At 38.5% G+C, this 21,706-nt stretch overlaps 1 pseudogene; it reads left to right on the top strand.

The window, feature by feature from the left end:
• Positions 1 to 15,967, top strand: part of LOC121316447 — a 79,235-nt pseudogene extending 63,268 nt beyond the window's left edge.
• The last annotated feature ends 5,739 nt before the right edge of the window (positions 15,968 to 21,706 follow it).

Below are 21,706 nucleotides of genomic sequence, written 5' to 3'. Positions count from 1 at the left end.
ATACAGTTGGAAACTGAATGGAGATAGACTTAGGACGGGCAGAAGTAGACACTTCTTCAAACAGAGATTGGTGAGGGCATGGGGTGGGCTATATAGCCTTGTTACTGAGGCACAAACACTTGGAACCTTTAAGACCCAACTTGCCAACATTTCTGAGATGAGACGGCTATTAGGAACTGAACAAGCTTGGGCTGAATGGTCTGTTCTCGTTATTATGTTCTTATGTTGCAGTTCACCATGCTTTCTTATTCATTTACTGTGCGTTACAATACTTCTCTGTGATTAACAATGTCTTCACTATGCTTTGGAAGACTTTGCTGCACTTTGACCATGTTATAATATGGTAATGACTTGTTGTGTGTGATCTATTCTGTACCACACGTTTACCAGCTATTCAGGGCTTTAATCATACAGCACCAGTATTCTGATAATTGTAATATGGGATTGGGGGGCAGGACAAATCAAATCACTGATGAGTGTCAGGATTTTTTTTTCAATATGGTATTGTTATACATTACCCCTTTACATTTTATTTGAGCTATAACAATTTCAAAGAGCCACAATCCATATTAGAAGTAAATAGGTATAGTGTAGTTGCAAATTATTTGCCCAGATGAGTGAGATGCAAGATTTTTCATACAAAAGGTAATATTGGTCTTGCATGTATACTCCTCATAAAAATGTACTGAGGAGGAGGGTTGAATAAAAGTTAGGGTTAGGGTTACGGTTAGGGTTAGGGCATCTAGAAGCAGAATGAGAAGTTACTTGGAGGTATTTCTTATCAGGCTGTCAAAGGCTTGGAAATTTTATTCCTATTAGGAAAGTGAAGTTTCCAATTATACTTTAAATCATTCCTGAATCCTTAACAAAATTAATTACTATTATGAATTTCAATACCAGAAAGAACTGATTCCATGATAAGGCAGGAATCTCTCTTATCATATTCAAAATTAATAAAAATGAGAAAAGGAAAAAATCTGGGCTTCAACATAACTTGGCAGTCGTTTCCTAACCGCCCATGTATGTGGAATTAAGTTTCCTGTCATTTTGACGATGTAAGTCATAGAAACTGATATTGAGGAGTGAGGGTTTTTTTTGTTTTTGAGGCACACAATCCAATTTATCTCTAAGATATATATGTTCTTCTGCTGGATACACCACAACAGTAAGCATTTTTAAACTGACCGTGGCCTGGAGATAAGCATTAACTATCAGGGCCCACAGGTTTAATATCTTCAGTAGGCCTGACAAAGACGAGCAGCTTAGAGCCAACATTAACAACAAGGAAAAGATACTGTGCTAATAAAGCATCCGTGGTGAACCTGTATGTCGAAGCACTTAACAAAAGTTATAAACAGTTTGCCCCCTCAGTGGTTGTCCACAATTCTCAGGCCTAGCCAAACTTAGATAAGCCTGCCTCTTAAAGCATCATTAATTCCTCTGCAAATGTAAACAGCTGTCAGTTGTGATACTCTTCAGGTGTGCATGTGGGAAACATTAGCCAATGTTTATATCTCGATGTGTTGCCTGTCCATGCAGAAACTCCTTCACAGGTTGTAAAGTCAAGCCAGCAGATCTCTCCCCCACACTGAACAGTTAATTGGAGGCAACCATGAATAACTCCATGGGGTTTTTGACAAAAGGGAATTGTGTGGCCTTATTGTTATCAGCTGGCCCTACTGGATGGATTTAATGATTTAAATAACCTAAGGCCCCCCTCATACCCCCACCCCTCAAATCCTGGGTGTCTACGGTACTGCTTAAAAGTGACGGATCTTTTCTTCTGTTTGTCTGACACAGTATATACAGTAAATATGCTCGCTAGCAGCAAAAACAAACAGATATTGCTATTTTGTTAATACAAGTGCTTCTGGTTCAGCAGCTTTACCATGCTTAGTGTAGAAAACCTTAGCACGCAGTACCCATTTTCTTCTCTTAAAACTTTATGACCAACAAACAAACTCCTGTCTCTAGCTTCTGTTTTTTTTTTTTTGTTTGTTTGTTTGTTTTTGTTTTTTTCTGTGTAACTGTGTAGGATAGTTATACCCTCTGAACACTGGACCAAACCTATTGTACAACATTTTAAAAGTTAAAGTACAAATACATTTTTCTGAGAGAGAGAGTTAATGTTTGAAATGTACTCTACATCATTTAATATTCTACATCGCAGCATGTTTACTAATAGTTCTCTTAACTGAAAATGGGGTGGACATTTTTCAAGCTTAATCAGTCATGACCTGCCTAAGACCAGGCAAATGTTCTCATTCCAGGAACAGCCAGGAGTCTGTCTTGATTGACACTTTGGTCAGTGCAGTCACTGAGAGGCTACAACATGCTCAGGGTAAGGGGAAAAGTTACTTTGTCTGTATGAAAAATCCAAATATCCCAGAGTGTAGGGACCCCAGTTAGCTACTTGGTTTAATACATGATCTCATGCTGCAAAAGAAAAAGGAGATTCCAGTTGTACAAACCTAACCCTGATGTGGAAATTGTGCTGCACTAAATGCAGAAAGATCAGGAGGAGGCTTGCATTATTGTTTATTAAATGGGCCCGATGCTTATTTAATAAATCACATTGCAAATCAAAAGATGTTTTGAGTGTTCATTAAATAGGTCCTTACCACAACCTCAAATTCAGTCCAATTTCATTCCTGATCACTGATGCTTTAGCAAGATTTGTAAAGAAAATTGTTTTATATACTCTGCCCACTGCCTGCATCTATATTCTCCAATTAACATTACTCACTTTAACCATGAATAATCATTAGTCACAACTGGAGATGTAATGTCTACCACATCATCATTAAAAGCACACCTAGTGCTGCAGTTATTCTCTGGCTGTGGCCACACAAAAACATGCAGCTGCAATATTGTTGGCCATCATTTAGTACTTCTATATTTTTCTTTGGGAATGTGTTTTTTCTTTCTTTTTTTTTTTTAAATCACCCTGTAATTAATAATTATTCATAATCCTATTATTGTACATTATTCTTCTTATTCAGAAAAAAAAGACATGCATGTGGATGCAGCCAGCCACATGGGATGAGATGTGCTGCATTATCAGATTAGCACTGTGCTGCACCTGTGTTACTGTAGCACCAGCTGACAGACTTTCTTTTGGCAGTAACTCAGGTTAAATTCCTTGTTTATTTGCAAGGTTTATTACTGAACCTTGGTGGACTAGATGTACCGATAAGAGAAATGTTCCTGCCTGGTTTAATTAAAACAATATTCATTGTGACCTCCTTTATGGCACCTTGGAACTTCAAAATATAAATTCTATCAACAAGATGAAGAGCATTTAAAAGTCATCATATAATGATAAATGAGTACATATCAGATTAAGGAATCGGCTGAGCGCTATGACTTAGTGGAATATTATATTAAAGGAGAATTGCCAAGTAAAGTTTGCTTTCTGTGAGGCTAAAAACGTCTGACGGAAAACAGAATTAAAAATCAGTCAAACCTTAAAAGGGAAGACTGCATTTGTGGCAATACATTTGTAACATCTTATAAAAATGAAGAATCACCTATGATGGGGTGGGGTGTTTCCCATCTCACTGGGAGGGTAACTATTATAATTTTTGTTTTGTGAGCCCTGTGTTTTACAGCACATGTACTTTCCTTTTTTGGTAGTCGTTGGGCAAGTTTGCATTTTAAAAAAGGTTAGTTTTTTTCTTAACTGTTAAAACTAATTGTGTTGCTTCGTTTTGCTCAGATCTTTTTGGTAACTGCATTGATTGTAAAGATCTTCACTTGTATTTTGCTGCTCATAAATTATGTTCTTATCATTATGCACCTCATAAGTTTAAAATAGTCAGAAAAATACACAATTTGTTCCACTTTGATTATTCCTTTGCCATGCTCTTAACGCTGATGTCAGTGTGGTCCTGGGACCTGCTTTTATTTCAATATAAGTATGTCTGATAATTGGAAGCTGTAACTTCCGTGTGCTCCTAAAAAGTTAAATATACCCCCCCCCTTCCCATTTTGCAGCACCCTAATTTTGGTGACACTTGAGATTTAATACTGGGTTAGAGAAACTGCACATTGGAAAGTCACACTATTGTTGCTGCTTCTGCTACACAAAGAGTGAATATACAGTGTTATGTCAAGACAAATGGTCTTCTGCCAATTCTAAGAAAAGAAAATGAAAAATTAAATCTACCAAAATAAAATGAGATGTTACCCCTTTAAATCAAACTAAGAACAAATTGAAATGTTTTGCAGGAGTGAGTTCTAAAATGTTGTGTAACCTTCCCAGCTATGCTGTTAAATTTGTGTCTGATAAGAAATAATGTAAGACAAAGATAATTAAACCCATGCGGGGGCTTTGCTACCAGACATAAAACTCTTCTAGTCTATAATTACTTAACTTTTTTTTTTTTTTTTTTTCAAAATCTCAGTTGCTTATGAGAATATTTAACTTGTATGCTGTTAAAATACCCCTCTTTATAAGGTCATTTGATACCCCAATTACAAATTGTTTGTAGGTTTCCATTTGCTGTGCCACCCTCACTTTCACTCTCACTTTAAGGCGGAAGATAAATTTGTAACTATGTCTCCCGACTATAGCATTCTAAAGGGGTACACACTATATTCTATTGAAAATTTGTATAATATTACACATTCTCTTATTAATCTATAGATACCATGTAACCAGTGTTCTTACTACAGAGACCAGCACACCTTTAGTCCTTACTCTCAGGCAGAGAAGCTTCCTGCAGCAAAATGTAGTTACAAAACTACAATGCTATCCATATCAGTGAGCGTGCTTAAGCTTTCATCCCAGCAAAACAGCATTCCCCTAAGGCACAGATTGGAACTGGACAGGAAATGATTTAAAACCAAATGAGTTTTTGATTTGTAAATACTGGAGGCATTTTTATGATATGATTGGCAGCATTTACTGCTAGAAATATAAGACCACTCAAAATTGATGTTACGGTACCAATCAGTGCATCACTGGGGAAAACAGAAATGTTCAGAGGAATGTAAAAGGGATGCATATAACTTCAGCATTTAGGCCATCATTGCTTAGCAAGGTTTCGTGTTTGGAAAGTTTTTGTTTTTTGTTTTTATTTATATGTCCAGGTGGCTTGTTGTAATTTCTATAAAATGTTTTTTTTTTTTTTTTTTTGTATTTAGCAAACTGTGAAGTATTATAGTTTCTCACATTCCTTAACATGTTTTTTTTTTTTTTTTTTTTTTAAATAACCATTAAATTAGTTTATTTCCAGTTCTAATCCCACAACAGCTATAGTATTGGCTTTAGAGGCCATTTCACTAATACATCTGTGGTGATTTATCCTATTTTGACATACTTAAAGTACAAGGGCTACACAAATAATAAAAGTCATTTTCTATAGTGTGCCCATTCTCCCCTCCCCTCCCCTTTTTTTCTCCCTAATTTAGAATATGCTATTATGTTCCCTCACCACAGCAAGTCCCCACAGCTCAGGAGACCTGAAGGTCCACAGGCCTCCTTTGATCCCAACTCCACCTGCACGCCACGCGGCACTGCCTTTACCGGATGAGCCACTTTGGGGTCTGAATTTTTCTGTTATTATGAACAAATGCCAGGCCCCCTGGAATTTCCCTAATGACTACAAAGTATGTCCGTTGCTTATAAAATTTCCTCCAACAAGTAATGCAGTTGTACTTTTCAGTGGAAATGTACTGTTCTATGTGGCAACGGTGGCATATGGTCATGGTTTGAGCCAGTGGTACAATGATACTGTACCACAGTGATGGCATTTTAATATCTTGAAATACCACTGGTACCACTGTATTAAGGAGTAATACACACTGGGAATTCATGCAGCACTGTAGTACAATGTCAGTGCCTGTGAACCACAATGAAACGTGCTCAGAATTCTGCATGTTGCCATTGCTGTTATTGCTGACGTTGTTCTGCTAGTGTCAAGGTAATACACCGGTATTACAATGGTATGCAAACTGGGGACGTGCTTTTGCATGTCTGCAACTGAGGTATATCAAGGACATTCTTTGATGTAACTTGGCATTTACAAGCTTTTGCTCATCACTAATACATTAGAGCTGCTAGTCTTCTTGCATTACATACACACCAAAAACAAATGGTAAAAAGTTAAAAGAGAAAGAGAGACTCTCTACAGCTTTCATAAAACCTCCCTAGAGTCTTAACAGCAGCAGCCTGGAACAGTTTTACAGATATTAACTTTTTTTTTTTTCAATTACTCAGATTCATTAGTTAAAGATTGGTGTATACATGGAACATTTTTGTCAAAGTAGAAAAACATAAACATTAAACTTAATTTTTCAGACAGTGTTACCCGTGTTAGTTTTATTCTTTCACATTTTTGTAATATACATTTTAATAGTTACAGTCTAATGTTAAATGAATTGGCATGTCTGGCAGGGCTGATGCCATGCATATGGAAAAAGTGTGTTTTGCATTTTATTTGTTTCTTTTCTGTTTATTGTCTGAGAAAAAAAAGAAGCTGTTAGACATGGCGGGGCTGGGGTGAGAATCCCCTCCCTGTTAAAGCATGTGAGGAATTTTGCCAGGTACAAATTGGTTCACTGATTACCAATTAGACTTGGCCATATGCTATACAAAGGGATATGGAAAGCCAGTTTCTTTGTTCTACAATACTTTGTTCTACAGTTTTCCATATACTTAACGAAAAACTGACACTAATTGAAAAATGTGACAAATCTAACATGAAATATTGTACTATTATTATTGCTTCCGGTAGACTTTTGCAATACTATTTTACAGTTCCTTTGATTACATGATGTTGAATAAAAGATCTAAATTATGTTCATATAGTTTTTTGTTTTTGTTTTCTTTCAATCCTAAAATTCTAGGTGGTTCTAACTTTTGGCCAGTTGTACACCAGGTTGTGTGAAAGCAACAACACCAACCATTGAGGATCACTGCATGTACACCAAGATGCTTACTACTTAGTATTAGTGTTGAGGAAACAGGCGAGAGAGGAAGTGTCAGCGAGACTGTTCCAGGAGGCGGGACTTCCTTCTAGTGGAGTAGCGCTCAGCCACTGTTTTGGGCAACCCTTATTTTCTAAGTTTTGTTTTAAAAGTGTTTTATTTTGGCATTTGTTTTGTGTTTATTTAACCCTGCATGCAGACTCTCATTGCTGGTACCCTAGTGGCAACCATGCTACACTGCAATCGTATAAATTATTGTAAATAACTTTCAGCATAAACCTTCTGTGTCTCTCTCTTCTTTCTTGAGGATACCCAACCCCTTTCACAGCAGGTTTTACTGTTTATTTTTGTTATACAATACCTGGTTTATTTTCTGTAGTTCAAGCACAATGTGACGAAGAGTAAAACACCAGACCAGACCTTTAACAAACAGTTACCAAATCACGACTAGGCAAAGAAAATGTAATTTGTCATATCTCTTAATGGATGTCATGCAAACATGACTGACTCCTCTGGAATCAATGAAGGCTGGTTGTGTTTACACTGTTTAAACCTGCTGTGATACATCTTTTCTTTGTTTTATTTATGGTATATAAGAGGACTGAGCAGCCCTTTTATATTAGCGTCGAGTTCTGTTACATTAAGGCCGTGTACAGTGCCTGTCATCAGTTCATAAATCAGGGGCCTGAGACTTTAACCTGGTGAGTTTTTCAGCAGGATTAGATCTGGATTAAATTTCCTTTTCACCATTAACATCTAGATAGTGGCTATTTAGCCCCACTAAATAGCATAACTTCTGCCATTGGAAAATTACTCTTCACCAAATTTTATGATTATAACTGTGATAACCTTTTTATCGCTTGGGGGGGGGGGGGGGGGGGGGGGGGGTATATTGGGGATGAGTCATTCATTTTACAATGGTGTAACAAGGGTATTTTAAGTTAAATATCTGAATACTAATCTATAGGGAACCAATATGGGCCATCAGTTGTAGATAGTGTGGTTGTAATGCTGTATTAATAGTTACCAGCCTATTGTTCTAAATTTCAGTTTTGGTTTTCATTACCACCCCATAGCTAGTTGGAGGGTGTTGGTCCTGTAGGGCCAGTGTCCCTCCTAGTTTTTGTTTCAACTGTACCCTAAATTAATTGGACCAATTAAGTGCTTATTAGAAGCTTAACTGGTCCAATTAATTAAGGTTACAGTTGGAACAAAAACCAGGAGGGACACCGGCCCTCCAAGACCAACCCCCTCTGTAAAACATCCCTTCTGATGGGTTTTATTTGCAGGGGAGTCTGACAACAATAAAAACGTTTAGGCAAATTCCATGTCAATCATTTCAATCACACTCCTAGTGGATCTGTGTGTCCTTGTTCTTAGTGCTTGTGTGGATAAGACACAGGTGTTAAAAGCCAAGGACGCATTGCAAATCAGCAATTTCCTGAGGAAACTTTACTGTAATATTTATTATACCGTTTTCTATACCAAGATTTCAGTTTTATAATTCAAATAAAATCTACAGTAGCGGTCTGCAAATAACGTTATATCATTTTACCAATACAACAAACGTTCCATGAAGTAAACAAGTGAATAAATCTCCTTCATAACCACAAGTATAAAAAAGTTTAAAATATTGTAGCGTGCACGGGGGTAGGGGTCAGGGTCAGGCAATCAAATATGAACACATAAGCCTGATACCAACTCCTGCACAGGAGCCAGCTCTTTCTTACAGCGGTATTGGCGCTATGCTTTAGTACGAGAGTTTCCCGGGTTCACGCCCACCCTCCCCTGTGAGAAACCCTCCCCTGTGGGAACCGAGATCGTATGCTAACAATATCTTCATAACTACAAATATATCATTTTAGGTTGTCTGTAATAAGTTAACTCTGGTCCTGTACACTCTGTCTCTTTCTGTATCATCAGACGTTGTCTGTTAAATTTCTATTTCGTGGCGAGTTATATACTGTTTTGTTAATTAAAACCTTCCTTTTCCAGTGTAAATTAACTACTGATAAATTATGACAATTAACATGGATTTGCTTTTATATTCCCACGCAAACAAAATAAATAGTCGCAAGAAGCACTGGTCGTTAAGATATTAGCATTATTTCGTAAATCGCCATAATTTCGGAAATCACATTTGGACAATTATTTAATAACGAAATAGGCATAACAACAGCTTGAAAATGTCAAATCAATCTTACATACCGATTTCTTGATTAACAGTGGAGTTATCATTTACGACCTTTTGAAAATCCTGCCCAACTTGTCTAGCCCGTAGGTTACTATATAACTCAGCCAGCTATGTGGTCGACCACAATTAAGGTTTAAGTATTGAAGTTATCCCTTGTTACTGATTTAGTCCCATGTTAATGGGAATTGGTTAGAGGGCCTGTAAGTAGGGGTTACACTAACATAATGAAAGAGATTAATGGCGCAAGAAGTCCGATTTTTATAACCTAACCTAGCCTAAAAGAGGAAGAAAACAAAACATACTAATGCTTTAGAATATGTGCAGTGAAGAACATATGCTAGGCGACAATCCATCTTCAATTTATTGTTCTGCTGGCATTCTCAGTTGAACAAAGCCACTACCTATTCACTGTCAGCACAACACAACCTATTTGTATTATTGTGAAAAAGACAACAAAAAATACTCATCAACTTTAAATAGCACTACATTATGAAATACAGCACACTCCGTCTCTATAACGGGTGGATCCAGACTTTCATGAAGGGGGGGATACCTGATATGAAACATACAGTTACTTAAGGTAGCATTAGGTGGTCGAAGATTGGTGCTAATCAGGGTCTGTGAAACCTTAGGCCTGTGAATTTACAGTGCATAGTAATATAACAATTTAAAAATGTAATCACAGTCTTAGTAGAATTAAGTTCTTTATGTTGTTCTTTCAATGGTTCCATCGTTTTTTTGGTTATTGCAGAACAGTTACTAATGGATTCCACAGAGTATGGGAGTTTGCTTTGTAGAATTGTATCCACTGTGTCCATTAGCTCTGCAATCTGTGAGTGACCTAGCTTCTATGAACTTCATACATTTAGAGGGTATTCTTCCAGGATTCTGATAACGTTAGATATCCGAAAGTAAGCAAAACTGGGACACCGGAAGGCTGTCAAAGTACACTAGCGGGGGCAGAAAAGAACAGCTTAAATGCCTGTGACCATTCTGATCAAGGAGATCTGGACTGGCAACACTCCAACTGAACTTATATAATATATATTGTGTTGGGGACAACACTTCAGATGTTGTCTCTCAGCATTTATTACACTGATATCATCTTTTGCACGGTGGTTAAGATTCCCTTGTGGTGTGCACAGTCACCGGCTAGTTCATAACCTCCGTCCACTTACACAAGCAAGAGGGTTTATAACGGCTTTCACCACAAGGTGTTTTTCATTAATAATACTTCAAAAAGCAAAATTGGTTCGTTTTACAATCACAGTCATCTACTGTAGTAGTTGCCCCATTGATACTAATACACACTGTACTGAAGAGTTAAATAACAAAGACTTACTGTATAATAAGGAAACAGGGAAATTCATCACAGTCGATTATCAAAATGGAAGTACTCAAGGTGATTCAAACAATCAGCACTCACTACATAAAGAAGGTATTATGTGTCTTTTACCTTTCCTGCTTGTCAGCTGACTAAGCTGCAGGCTTACAGTGAAGATGAGCAATAGATCATGGTTGATGACAAGTTAATGTCCTCCCGATGTTTTAAGCAATACTCCCATGATATAGGCAGTGGCAGAAAAGGAATCTGGGTTTCTGTGTCCACTAAATCAATATTAGAGTGCTTTCTAAAGAAAACAAGAAAGACACATAAAGCTTCCCTGTATTATTATTATTATTATTTAGTCCTTTATCAGACACTTATCTAAAGTGAATTACAGAGAATAGGGCGTGAACTATGCATCACAACTGCTACTGCAGAATCACTTACTCCAATCTCATCTGAAGGATGGAGCACAAGGAGGTTAAGTGCCTTGCTCAGGGTCACACACAGTGAGTTAGTGGCTGGGATTAAACCTGTAACCTCCTGGTAACAAGTTCCTTTCGTTAATCACTGGACCACCAAGCCTCCGTATGACATTACAATAGAATTGGAGTGGGATCTGATCCTCATTAGTGCCGGACTGCAATGGAATTGTATGGTGAGCTGAGGGATGCATGGCTTTTTCATGTCAGGCCTTCACCTCTTGCATATGGTTTTTCTTTCAAAAGCATATTTCTTTTTTTAATAAGATGTACTGTAGAGTACATATCTTATGTTCACTACACAGCCCTATGTTAATGGCATATGCAGGATGCATATACACGTATGGTGTCTCTTCCTTACCTCTGTAACACAGACCTGCTGCTTCAAAGTAACCTCACTCTTTAGAATGTACATGTCCTTACAGTAACAAAACATTAACTGAGGTTTCATTAAGCTAAACTGCTGCCTCTATCAACAATCTTGCTGGTTAAAAGCTGCGGCATTTTTTAAAAGACCCTGTGCTAATAGATGTAATGCAATTAAGCTTCAAAAGGCCCAGAAAGTTCAGTCTGGTAAACAATGTAGCTGTGGCGGAAAGCATTTTGAAAGGATTTTCAGAATGATTTTTTTAACTTTTTTTTTTTTTGTATAACCAAGTAGTGACTTTGATTTGCTTCTCAAAAGCTATGCAACTGACATACTGAAACCTAAAAAGCCTTCATCCTTCTGTTTAATTAAATCTTCCAAAAATTGCAACATAGACTATCATGATAACATATTTAAAAACTATTATTGGTATGTATTCAAATTAAGTCAGGAATGGTGCTTTTGATTGCAAGCGTGGACAATGAGTAGAGTGCTGTTTCTGGGTGGGGTATTGGTATACTGTATTTGAGAGCATTGGATACTTGTGTAAAGAGTTCACTCAATTAAAAACTACTGAACCGATTAACGAGTTAATTCTGTTTTATTGCACAATTAAACTTCAAGTCATAAGAGGAGTTGACCCAAACAAACCACTGCATTATGAAGAGAGTCATAAACTTGTATTGAAAGTTTATACAACCATGATTTAAAACACGCACCTCTAAAAAAATGATTGAATCCTGCCATAGAACAGGAAAATAACACAGCTGTTGTATTTTTCAATTTTGTGCTGGGTCGGACACCGCTGAATATGTTAAGTCATTAATTCAGGGGAGAGTTGCCTATATATGTGTATTGACATATTCACCTCCATATGTACACTCAACGATAATTAGCAAATGTGTGGATTCTCCTTTTCTGAATCAACCAAGTGTATCATATGTTTGGTTCAAACGCAATAAAAAATATATAGGTGATTTGGGATTCTTACCACCCACCGTAGCGTGACTGTTTCACATTTACCTCGATATCTTGGAAGTCAGTTTAAATTACACTCTGGAACAGACTGGATGACTTCATGTAGCTGTATTCCCACTATAACCTGAGACTGTCACATTTGGACTCAAAATAAAAACAGCTTTTTGATGCTGCCAGCTCACAGAAGTTACCATAAACAACATCTGTGAACAATAGGAACAACTTGCAGACAGCGTGTTTACTGTTAATTTACTGGTACTGGCAGTTTACAGCATACGTATGCTACATCAGAGATGCAAAAGCTGCTCCACATTATAGGTTTCTATCACGAAGAGCGTCTGTGAAAATATTGGCACAAGTAGAAGTGAGCAGACCAGGGCTGTAAAATAACACTCAAGAGCCTATGTCCTGTAACTATTTCACTATGTCACTGTTTCTATAGTATGAGTTCTTCTCAAAATAAGGTATGAGGATCATGTGGATATTTAAATGTACATCTCTTTTGTAAATCATGTTTTTAGCCCCAGATGTAAATGAGAAAAGTTGTTGTTTTTTTTGTTTTGTTTTGTTTTATTCAAGGTAAAGTAAAAAAAAAAAAAAAAAAAAAAAAAAAAAAAATCAAATTTTGTGTAGGTAGCTCATCCTGGGAGGTAGTTCAGATTGTCAGAACACCGGCACTCATGCGCAATTAGTAAACCCGTGCAGGTTGTGGCCGAGGGGTAATAGGATAATTAATAGCTAGTTAACCCCTCGGCCATAGTATAAAAGCCTACAGCTGTCCTGTTCCAGGTGGAGTGTTTTGTAGAAAGAAAGAGCGAGTAGAGAAATCTTAAAGTAAACTAAATATAGGCACAGTGAATGCGATTGCCTAGCCTGACCTATATTGTTTATTGTTCATGATTTGTATTTGTTTGCCTTTATATTTTCGCTCTGTGTCTTTGTTAAAATATTTTATTTATTTTTGTTTAATAAACAACAGCACCACCGTGCTTTCACCGGAGTACCTGCCTGTTTGTGACTTCATTTCCCTGGTCTGATGTCACCTCTCAGCCATCCCTGTCACACACACCCAATCCTGACACTATCACAGGAAAGCAAAACATTGACTGTGACACGCTTATAGCACAGGAAGTGATTAGGTACCAGGAAACATTATCATTTCTATTTTGTTTTGTTTTGACAGTGTCTCTAATGCCGAAAAAGCAAGACTGGACTGTTTATCTACAGCAGTGGTACAGTATATCTATGGCAAAGTCTGGCGATGAAAACAGCCAGCTATATATCTACAGCAGTGGTCCTCGACCTTCTGACAAATACAAACATGCCCATGGTCAATAAACTGAAGGACCACTGATCATTATAGTATCAACGGAACTGTCAATTTATTTTCTTGTTATTCCACAGCAAAATGCATTTATAATCCAAACCACCCAACTCATCTGTCATATCCATTAAAAGCCTGCACTGTTGACAGCTTTCTGAATGACAGTAGCCTGGGGCCCACTATTTTAATATGTTTCAGCGAAAATATCATTTTTGAAATAAGGAAAAAAGCCATCACAGATTCCGTAAATGTATTACAGCTTGTCAGAATATCACTGGGTTGCATAATAATTTCAAATAAAAACAATTCTATAGAGAAAACTCAGGGTAGCTACAGTAACAAATATATTGGATATATTATATTATGCTGTATACCATTATGCTGGTTTATTGTTTACAGGATTTTCTATTTTTCTTAATAATCAATACAACTCTTTTCTGGACACTGTTCATGAAGGATTGTTAAGAGAATAAAATGTACAATGCAGTATTCTTTCCATGGAGCCATCTGTCTTTTCAATAATGTATTAAAATTCTTCTGGTTTCCACAATATGGTTATAAATCCATTGGCTACATTTCTTTGGAGAAAAGTAGACAAAAAAGCTTCTGTGGCTGTTTGTGAATATTCTGTGTGATTTCTATATATTGTATTCGACTAAGTGAAGCCATAGCTATGTTTTTTTGTTCTTTCTCTATCTTATTCCCTCAGCAGATTTGCTTTCTAAAGCTTCTTTGATTAAGTTCAGTTAGATGGAAGTGAAACATCACAACCTGTTTTTACTGTTAAACAAGCAGGCTTCAGGAAATTCAATCACTGTACAGGATTTTTAGGAAAAAAAAAAAAAAGAAAATGTCTTTTTTCTTTTACCCCAAAAGAAACCACAATCCTCTTTTTCTGCCCTCAAAGTGAACCATACAAATAAAATACTGTTATACTGTATTTCATTGGACATATTACCTGGAAATCAGCCCTCCTGTTGAGTGTTTACAGTCCACATCCACCCCAGTATGGCTTTTGTCACTCATTGATTATTTTTTGTGTTAGACCCTTCACAAATCCTCAGTATCCAAGCAGGATCTGTTACCCCACCACACCAATACTATATCATATGACTGCCTTCTCACAGAGCTAAAAGCTATTTACAGACAGGTCCATGACTGGAACAAAATAAATTGCTTCCTTGATGCAAGAAGGCCCTTTCTGACATTATACCTGGTCAGAGCTCACATTCCACTACCATTTGCACTCTTGTTACAAGGAGTAGCACAAATACCATGGACGGTTAAGTACAGCACGGCTCTGTGACAGGGTACTCCCCACGGCTCTGTGACAGGGACAGGGTACCCCCCCCCCCCCCCCCCCCCCCCCCGCCCCCCCCCCGCCCCCCCCCCCCCCCACCGCCCAGGGTGTATTTGGTTTATTTTTACATAGTTTGGGTTATGTAGCACAGGTGATGTAAAATGTATGTTTGTATGTGGGCATGAGGAAGTGACAATTATTTCACGTGAAGACTGTGCCGAGGCCAGATTGAATGATTAGCTAGTCCCGGCACAGCTGTATTTAAAGAGTCACAGATCTTGCAGTTGGGGTTGTGTTTACAGTCAGGAGGTACGTGGGAAAACAATTGCTACTCTTGCTAGCAGAACCAGCACGATACTTGTTTTGACGTTTGGTGTTAGTGTTTTGTTTGTCTGTTTATTTTGGCTAACATGGTGTTTTCTTTTGTCTGTGTTTTGTTTTGTGTTTAAACGTTTTGTTTGCAATAAATCTGTGCTGCCAGTGCGTTTACTCAGTCTGACGTCACCTGGTCTGACGTCACCACAAAGCAATTCCTGTTACATATGGTGTCAAAACCGAGATAATAGCGCCACCATCACTCAGGCCAGGAGAAGTACTGCGGGTACACAGTTTTTATTTTATATATATATATATATATATATATATATATATATATATATATATATATATATATATATATATATTTTTTTTTTTAGATAATATGGACCAGGGAATGGACATGTGCCTCACCTGCCTGGAAGGAGAGGAGTGGTGCTGTACCATCTAAGAGGTCAGACATGTAGCACCCTACTACCACCCCTCACACCAAGGGATGGAAGTGGTTGCCCAAGCAGGGCTAAGTGAGGCATCAGGCTTATTCAGTAGGCAGAGGAAGAAGGGGAGGTGCGGCCATCCCAGGAAGAAGGGGAAGACCCCGGTCCAGTGCCCAAGAATGGGAAGCCCGACCCTCCAGCACCACAGGGAGAAGCCCTGCTAGCTCCAGTGCCACCATTTTTAATATCTTCAAGGGAGGGATGGGATCAGCAAGTGGACCCTGAGCAAGTGGACCCTGAGGGGGCATGAGGAGGGACTTCTTGAGGGAGACGGACCTGCTGTGGGCCTGAGATGGTAAGCAATGGGAAGCCTGGGAACAGCAACATCACTCAGCGTCCCACCCAGACACTGCAGCCATGGTACTCAACTACCTGGCTGCAGAAATGGCAGGTGCCCCACCATCTCCATTCCCATCGGAAGGAGCCACGCCTACCCCACCTCCACAGACAGTAGGCATGTCCACGCCAGGGCCCAGAGGAGAGCCGCACCAATCCCCAGTGACCGAAGGAGAGCAGAACCAGTCCCCAGTGATAAAGGGAGACTACCTACTGCTCCCCCCTCCACCGCTAAGGAGAATCTCTCTGCTGCTCCCACCTTTGACACCAGGGGGAGACTACCCGCTGCTCCAGCCTTCGCCACCAAGGGGAGTCAACTTGTTGCTCCCACCACCAGAGGAGCTGAAGCAATCTCCCAAGGGTCAGCTTCTGCCATCGCCTCCCAAGGGTCAACTCCAACCCTGTCCTTCCGAGCCTGCAAAGCCTAGGGTTGCCGAGCCTGCAATGGCTAGGGCTGCTGAGCCTGCACTGCCTAGGGCTGCTGAGCCTGCAACACTTGGGAAAGCCAAGCCTGCAATGCCTGGGGTGGTTTGTCCCACATCGCCTGGGGAGGCCAGTTCGCCATCGGCTGGGGATGCATATATGTCACCACCTGGGGATGCTTGCTCGTCACCACCTGGGGCTTTGTTGTGTCTAGCAGCAGCCTAGGACTATAGGTGAGACTTTTGGGATTTTAAGGGGGGGGGGGTGGCCTTTGAGGTCATGTGTGCTGTGCACAAGAGGGGTGATGTGTGACGGGGTCCCCCCCTCCGGGTGTAATTGGTTTATTTTTGTATAGTTTGGGTTATGTAGCACAGGTGATGTAAGTTGTATGTCTGTAAGTGGTCACGGGGAAGTCACAATTATTTAATGTGCACACTGAATGATTAGCTATTGAGTCATGACACAGCTGCATTTAAAGAGTCACAGATTTTGCACTCTGGGCTGCGTGTACAGTGAGGAGGTACGTGGGAGAGAGGAGAGGTAAAATAAAATAAAACAATTGCTACTCTTGCTAGCAGGACCAGCATGATACTTGTTTTGGAGTTTGGTGTTAGTGTTTTGTTTGTCTGTTTATTTTGGCCAATGTGCTGTTTTCTTTTGCCTCAGTGTTTTGTTTTGTGTTTAAACGTTTTGTTTGCAATAAATCTGTGCTGCCAGCGTGTTTACTCACAGTACTGTGTCCTGCATTTCCTGGTCTGATGTCCCCACAAAGCAATTCCTGTTACAGGCTCCCAACTTGTGTTATAAAAAGCTATCCTACACTAATAGTTTTGTCCGAATTACAATAAATAATAATAATAATAATAATAATAATAATAATAATAATAATAATAATAATAATAGCTATATGTAGCTCCCATTGGTTAGGTGAATGTACAAATACAATTTCACAATGATCAGCTCTGGTGCATACATGTTTAGTGTTTAATCATGGTTTCCTGTACCTCAAAGGGCTTACTCATTTCGCTTATAGTAATATTTCACATGCCCTCCAAATGGGTAGTCAGCCCCAATAATAGAGTATGCGTGTTGATTGGTTGGTTGCTACATTCTTAAAATCTGCTTCTTTTTAAACCAAATAAAAGCTTGCTTTTTCAAATATTTCCATAACCTTGCAGTAGAAATATGCGATGCCATGTGCTGCGCTTAAATTGCCTTCATTAAAAAGCAGGTTTCCTCCTTTCTGATAGCCCATAAAAAGTCTACCAAAATCAAAAACAGAAAGAAAGCAAAAAGAAAGGTTTTAATTGTAATTTCTCAGTCACAGACCTTTCCCAGACATGTCAGTAATTTCTTTCTCAGGATGCACACCTGAATATTTGTATGTTTGTATGCATGCCCAGATTGGCACATTGTCTATCTATATTTGGAATGTCAGGCTTTATTTATATTTAACCTGGAGTCAGTCCTGTGATTTAGACAAAACTATAGACAAGCACCTACCATAACACTGTCAATAGGTTATAGAACCTAACCATGGTCAGCTGGAACTGATTAAACATAACAAGGTGTTTTAATTGCATGTATACTACAATTGAATATTCTTTTTTTTTCAGTTTTCTTTTCCCACTAAAGAAAACCTGAAATTTTATCTGACATGCAACACTTTTCCATCTTGGCATATAATCAAGGTAAAAATATTTAAAACTATGTCAAACTGATATTTGTATTGGTAGATGTGATAAATATACCTGAGGCTGTTATTTTCGTTCAGGTTTTGCCAAATGCCGTAGTCTAAAAGAATTAATAAAAGTCATAAAACATGTGCCATTAAAATTAGCTCCAATTATTTTGGGCTCCGTTTCAGTTTCTATGTTATTTAATAATTTCTTTTTGATACTGCAAATGCTTTGCAGATGTCTAACATAACGTAATGTTCAGGAGCCTATGAAACAGGGTTACCTATAATTTAACATTTTCAGAAATGAGCAGTCAGTTTTCAAAAGAAAAGCTGGTTCCGTTTATTTGCAGGTGCAAAATCTGAGAGAAATATGCTGAAAACATCTGCAATCATAAGCTGCCTCCTAAACTGTTTTTAATTTGCAGATGGTAGTTGAGTAACCTGCTAACCCAGACATCTCTAGTCCAGAAAACTGTAATTATTAATGACTACCTAACAAGCACAATTAAAGGGAGCAGCCACGACATGACACATCTCAAAGAAGTGACTGAAAAATAAATGAAAGTTGCTTGTGAAATGTTTCCTTTGCTTTTTTGTGAGAGATCTATGCAGTCTAATGAAAACATTTAAAATATTTTATTTAGTTTGAGTCAAATTTTACAACTGGATGTTTGATAAGCAAGGCTTTAAAAACCACATTTGTTACCTTATTAACATTAGCAACATTATTAAAGGTTCCTTTTATAATGCAATACAATATTTGAGTGCTGTGGTATTCTGAAGATTTAAAGAAAAATAAGGTAAGGGGTGCAGTAACCACTTGTAAAGTGTACCACTGCTGGAGATGAACAACCTCTGGATTTCTGTAACCCTATGATTTCTTTCTGTGGCTTGGCTTCCTCACTCTATCTCTGTTAAAGGCATCTTTCAGCAAGTGGTGAAGAACTAATAATGCCCAGACTTAAGGTTAAATGAAGACAGATAATGCATCTGAGAAAATGACAGCACTTATGTCTAGACAAAAGCAACAGTACAATCTGCAGCTGCTACATTGTTTCCCTTCCAGTTCAATACGTTCTTACAACAGAGGCTCGCCTTTTTCAAGACTGACCGACTTCCTGACCCGGGGTTAAGAACTGTCAAGCCAGCCCATCCAGCCTGTCCAAAAAACCTCTGTCCTCGCTTAGTACCCTCACAGGTCGGGAGGGAAATTTACAACCAAGGTTCATTGTAATTTTGTCACAAGGCTTCATTCTTAAAACTTAATTACATGTTTTTGGATGCAATGAATTAAAAGACAGTATTTAGGAATCTTTGGAAACACTCGCATTCGCTTTCTATTAGACAAAGTTATCATAAATAATACAAAATAGTCTGCACTGTAAATGCTTATCACATTACTGTTTACTTCCCACCTCAGTATAATTGTGTGCTGCTTAAATTTTTTCACAGTATCAAAAACTAAGATAAAAATTAATTAAAAATACACTTTTTTTTTTTTATTAAAGACAGCTTAAAATGATCCAAAGGGACCATATAACTTTGTCACTTTGCATTTTCTGACTTGTGTTTTCCTTCTTTTTTCTTTTGCATGTAAGAAATGTATCAAACACCGAAAACATACTCAACCAGCTGCTATTGCTGTTAATAAAATGCAGCTGCGGTAATAAACATAACCCGTCAAATATGACTATTGTGATGACTATCTATATTTACCGGAGCATTTATACTTCTAAAAAATGAGGAAACACTGCACTTCATCGATACAAGTTGAAAACAACAAAGATCATGAGCAGCACAGAGCGCTCTCCAGGCACAAGTGCCAGGCATCTACTTCACCTATATATCAGAGTGGAAATCCATGTAATCAAAATCGCACATGCAGTACAGGTGGAAAATGATTCTGTGATGCGAGTGCTGTGTGTGTGTGTGTGTGTGTGTGTGTGTGTATATATATCTCTTTAACAGTCTACATCGCATGGCGATCATAGTCTGCTTTTCTAACTCTGCAGCTTGCTGTGTTTGTTTCTATGTAAAAAAAAATGTAAAAAAAAAAAAAAAAAAAAAAAAAGGAGAGAAGGGAGAACACGACCCTCCAGCTAGTCCAGCCCCGCTCTGCGCCACTATTGACTCAAGGGCTTTGGGTGACTTAGGCATGCCCACTCGCTGTAGGTGGCCTAGTGTCCCTACAGGTTGTTCTTTACTATTGTTTTTTGGTTACTGCTTACAGAAAAAAAAAAAAATTAAAAAATCCTCACACTGTGTGTTCTACTGCCTTGCGGTTTAAAAAAAATAATAACAACCTCGTACTCTCTCCATTATGCCTGAAATGTGTTTTTTTCTTCCATCTCTCTTTTTCTCCAGGTATGTAGGTACTGACTACACCTGCTGTGTGCTGGACGCAATCCAGCGGTCATCTTAAGTGCTCAACTCCACTGCAAGCTTCGTGCTGCACTGGTTGTGTGACTGCATGGCAACTGTCTGTAGGGTACGCTCCACACTGTTGCAAGCTACACGCTGTTCCTGGTTGTGTGACTGTAAGCAGCCAAGACACAGACACACAGCCCAGTACATTGGTGCTTTGCACTTGGTACTTGGTGCTCGGTGCTTCGGTGCCCAGTATCTAGGCCTCAACACAGTCCTCAGTGTCTTGGTGCTTCAGCGCCCTTGGTGCACTAAAGCCTTGACGCCTCTGTGCCTCGGTGTTCCAGTGCTTCCATAGCCTTGGTGCACGTCCTGCAGGTGGAATCTGTACAATTCACAGGCGAGATCCTTGTGGCTAGCCTGGGAGTAAAGGTCAGCTCGGGTATAAAACAAAAACCCGACCCGAGCCCAAAACCTTTTCATTTTTTTCATACCCGACCCCAATATCATCATAAATAATATCAAACATGCTATTGAAATACAGAAAGAATATTTCGAGTCAAAACGCAAATTAAAAAGAAAACAAAATAGTCCAGTTACATGAACATTTTACTTGGTAGTCTCAGATACAGACATATAGCATCATGACAAATTATATGTCGATGTCTTGTCATTATATCACACCAGACTTTAAACTCAATGCCAGAGTTTTAACAACAACAACATTTCCACTGGAGGAAGCAAAAATTGGTGAAAACAATGTCATTTAAATTTCTCAAACCACTGAATTACCATGTACAACTGACTTTGCCCTGCTGCATGGCGAGTATGTCCTTTTTCAGTGTGCCGCTGCAAAGATGAATTTTTGCTGTCTTATTTAAGTGAAAGTTTGCAAGATCTGCACTGTACAAATCCACTTGAACTTTTACTATTGCAGAAAACAACAACGTTGAAATGTTTCCAAACAGAATATTTACCTTTTCCAGTGACAGAACTTTCCACTGCTGAACATTCTCCAGTAGACCGCTTTCTTTTTATATCAACACACACCATACTTAATAATGTAGAATCACTTAACACAAACACGAGAACGCTTTGCTCACGTGTGATCCATGATAAGTCGGAAGTAATTTTAGGAGGCATTAGCATTTGCAAGAGGAAAAAAAACACTCGCTAAAATGTAAT

The sequence above is a fragment of the Polyodon spathula genome, chromosome 5 (genome assembly GCF_017654505.1).
Source record: "Polyodon spathula isolate WHYD16114869_AA chromosome 5, ASM1765450v1, whole genome shotgun sequence".
NCBI classification, from domain to species: domain Eukaryota; kingdom Metazoa; phylum Chordata; class Actinopteri; order Acipenseriformes; family Polyodontidae; genus Polyodon; species Polyodon spathula.
The sequence above is the reverse complement of the archived record's forward strand: the minus strand, read 5'-3'. Positions and strand labels throughout refer to the sequence as shown.